Here is a 3897-nt window from a genome sequence, read left to right as displayed (position 1 = left end):
AGGAGGAAGACGACGAGGAGGAGGAGGAGGAGGAGGAGGAGGAGGAATAGTGGCGCCCAGACATGTCCCCATCTCCACTTTGCTTCCTCCAGTGCAGCGGTCCATTGAAGCGGAACACGGACACCACAGAGGCGGCTTTGTCTCATTTTTTTACCCCGACATCCTCGAAGGTCCATATTTTCAAACGTACTATATAGGCTCCCATTACGACTATTTCCCAAGGCAGCAGAGAAGATTAACCGGGGTCTTCATTGGGCTTGGGGGGGGGGTATTTTTCCGTTCATAGTGCAGAAGGCGTGTAAAGCCATCACTGGGATCACAAAACAGTCCATGATAATCCCATCGGTAACTTCTACGACGAGAGGATTTTCAAACAGGCGAACTGAGGCGGTGTTAAAAAAATGAGTGGTCTTTTCCATTCCAGCCTCCCTCAGCTCTCCTCTTCCTCTTCCTGGGACTCTATATTCGACCTGGATTTTTTTCATTACCCCGAAGTCTTTGTCATTCTCCCTCCCTCGACTCTCCTCCTCCTTTTCCTGGGACTTTATTTCGACCTGGATTTTTTCATTACCCCGAAGTCTCTGTCATTCTCCCTCCCTCGACTCTCCTCCTCCTTTTCCTGGGACTTTATTTCGACCTGGATTTTTTCATTACCCCGAAGTCTCTGTCATTCTCCCTCCCTCGACTCTCCTCCTCCTTTTCCTGGGACTCTTTATTTCGACCTGGATTTTTTCTTTACCCCGAAGTCTCTGTCATTCTCCCTCCCTCGACTCTCCTCCTCCTCTCCCTGCGACTCTATTTCGACCTGGATTTTTTCTTTACCCCAAAGTCTCTGTCTTTCTCCCTCCCTCGACTCTCCTCCTCCTCTCCCTGCGACTCTATTTCGACCTGGATTTTTTCTTTACCCCAAAGTCTCTGTCTTTCTCCCTCCCTCGACTCTCCTCCTCCTCTCCCTGCGACTCTATTTCGACCTGGATTTTTTCTTTACCCCGAAGTCTCTGTCATTCTCCCTCCCTCGACTCTCCTCCTCCTCTTCCTGGGACTCTATATTTCGACCTGGATTTTTTCTTTACCCCGAAGTCTCTGTCATTCTCCCTCCCTCGACTCTCCTCCTCCTTTTCCTGGGAATATATAATCGACCTGGATTTTTTCTTTACCCCGAAGTCTCTGTCATTCTCCCTCCCTCGACTCTCCTCCTCCTCTTCCTGCGACTCTATTTCGACCTGGATTTTTTCTTTACCCCGAAGTCTCTGTCATTCTCCCTCCCTCGACTCTCCTCCTCCTCTTCCTGCGACTCTATTTCGACCTGGATTTTTTCTTTACCCCAAAGTCTCTGTCATTCTCCCTCCCTCGACTCTCCTCCTCCTTTTCCTGGGACTCTTTATTTCGACCTGGATTTTTTCTTTACCCCGAAGTCTCTGTCATTCTCCCTCCCTCGACTCTCCTCCTCCTTTTCCTGGGACTCTTTATTTCGACCTGGATTTTTTCTTTACCCCAAAGTCTCTGTCATTCTCCCTCCCTCGACTCTCCTCCTCCTTTTCCTGGGACTCTTTATTTCGACCTGGATTTTTTCTTTACCCCGAAGTCTCTGTCATTCTCCCTCCCTCGACTCTCCTCCTCATGGGACTTTGTATTGCGATCCGAGTATTGGAGTGGCTGACTTATTTCAACACTCCGCCGGCCGCTGCTCCGCTTTCACTGCATATACCCCGAGGAGACAGTGAGTGCCCAGCCGAGCGTGGTTATGCAAGTGCTTGAAAGAGACTGCCTCAAGCAACCTCCTCGCCTCGCCTCCATCCCTTGGTATTATACGCATCATTAATTGCGAGCTTCGTGTGTGTGTGTGTGTGTGTGTGTGTGTGTGTGTGTGTGTGTGTGTGTGTGTGTGTGTGTTTTGTAACCTCGGAGTGAGATGGTGCTGGGTTGGGCTCTCTCTCCTTCTCTTCTTCCCTCCGCTTCCTACCCGCTCTCCTTCTCTCCCCCTCTCCCTCCCGCAATACAGGTAGCACCCACGCCCCTCCCTCTCACCTCCTCCCCCACCTACGCTCACGCCCAAGCCTCCGTGACCTCCCCGCACTCGTAGGAATGCGGGTTCACGCAGGGTAGGGCAGAGTCGAGTAGGTAACCTTGTGGGAGACTTTTAATTAATATGACCTGGATGTGTGTGCGTGCGTATGTGGGGGGGGGGGGGTGAAGGGAAGGAAATTTTGGAGGAAGAGAAGGAAAGAGGAGGAAATAATAAAGGAAAGAAGAGGGAAATGAAGAATGAAGGAAAAATTGGAAGGAGAGGAAGAGAAAAAAAAGTGAGTGTGTGTGTGTGTGTGTGAGAGAGAGAGAGAGAGAGAGAGAGAGAGAGAGAGAGGTGAGTGCCCCCCTTGAGAGCAGCAGCCTCACCACCACAACCACAACCACCACCACAGGGAAATATTTACCTCCAGCAATTAGCTTGGGATTGGGGCAGTAAAATCATTGAAGCATTTGTAGCGAGGGGCGGCCACCACTCTCTCTCTCTCTCTCTCTCTCTCTCTCTCTCTCTCTCTCTCTCTCTCATCTTACCCGCATAATCCTTTATCACGTAACACTTCATATACGCCCTTATGCAATGAAGGGTCCCTCGGCCTGTCAGGGGGAAGGGAGGAAGAGGAAGGGGAAGAGCAGTGCCATAAACGAGGGGAGAGAAGGGGAGGGGGGAAGACAGGATAAGGGAAGGGAGAGAGGGTGAGAGGGTAAGGGAAGGGGAGAGTTGATGCATCTGCTATCGTGGTCAGTAATATAACGATGACCATTAACTTAGTGTTGGCTGCGCTGCCCCCTCTCTCTGCACCCCATCCTCTCTCCCTCTCTCGCTCTCGCTCTGAACCAGGAACAAAGACACCACCAGTTCAAGAGACTACCGGTACGTAACACGCTGTCAAATATATTCCGGGACTACTGCTCTTGCGCCACCACCTCCCCCCCTCCCCCTCTTCCTCCTCCTCCTGCTCTTCCCAGTATATAAGGCAAGGAGGAGGACGTGCCTGAGATGAAATCGCCTCGACGCCCCAGACTAACGAGATAGCCGCCTAAAACTGTTTGTGTGTGCCTGTGTGTGTCTGTGTGTGTCTTCATGCACCTCGACCTCTTAAGACTATGGAGAATGAAAGGTCTTGATGGGGGTGTAGAATGGTTATGTTAGGAGTAGATGCTGCTGGAAAGAAGAGAAAGAGAGTCAGCAGTAAATAGAGGCCGTTGTGAAAGAGAAAGAGTGGGAATAAATAGGAATGAAGAGATACAAACAGGAGGTGACGATTTAACTAATGGAGCGCCCTTAGATTGGCACGATTAGGCATAGTTCTTGTGGGCAGGCGATGGGCAGGAGGAGCTTGGTGGTGGTGGTGGAGGTGGTGGTGGACGTAGTGGGAGGGGGTCGTGGTGGTGGAGGTGGTGGTGGACGTAGTGGGAGGGGGTCGTGGTGGTGGAGGTGGTGGTGGACGTTGTGGGAGGGGGTCGTGGTGGTGGAGGTGGTGGTGGACGCAGTGGGAGGTGGAGGTGGTGGTGGTGGTGGACGCAGTGGGAGGGGGTCGTGGTGGTGGAGGTGGTGGTGGACGTAGTGGGAGGGGGTCGTGGTGGTGGAGGTGGTGGTGGACGTAGTGGGAGGGGGTCGTGGTGGTGGAGGTGGTGGTGGACGTAGTGAGGGGTGGTGGTGGTGGACGTAATGGGAGGTGGTGGTGAACGTAGTGAGAGGTGGTCGTGGTAGTGGAGGTGCTTGGCATGTTAGCACTTCACGAGACACACACAGTCAACACATAAGCAACTTCATGCATGGTCTTTCCCTCCCACCCTCCCTCTCTCCCTCCTTCCTTCCTTCCTTCCTTCCTCCTTCCTTCCCTCCCTCCCTCCCAGTCGCGCGCCGCCGAA

General features: G+C 52.5%; 1 long non-coding RNA gene across 7 annotated transcripts; it reads right to left on the bottom strand.

The window, feature by feature from the left end:
* Positions 1–280: 280 nt before the first annotated feature.
* On the bottom strand, positions 281–2349 carry LOC126996698 (uncharacterized). 7 transcript variants are annotated; one of them, XR_007751374.1, is made up of 3 exons: positions 1562–2349; positions 638–805; positions 281–470 (listed from the first exon to the last, which is right to left on the bottom strand). It is a non-coding gene; the product is annotated as an uncharacterized LOC126996698 (long non-coding RNA). The 7 variants fall into 7 exon arrangements; XR_007751373.1 differs by lacking the exon at positions 1562–2349 and adding an exon at positions 1392–1545; XR_007751377.1 differs by lacking the exon at positions 1562–2349 and adding an exon at positions 1224–1296.
* Between the last annotated feature and the right edge of the window lie 1548 nt (positions 2350–3897).

The sequence above is a fragment of the Eriocheir sinensis genome, chromosome 10 (genome assembly GCF_024679095.1).
Source record: "Eriocheir sinensis breed Jianghai 21 chromosome 10, ASM2467909v1, whole genome shotgun sequence".
NCBI lineage: Eukaryota > Metazoa > Arthropoda > Malacostraca > Decapoda > Varunidae > Eriocheir > Eriocheir sinensis.
Note: the sequence above shows the minus strand (reverse complement) of the source record. Positions and strands in the feature narration are given on the sequence as shown.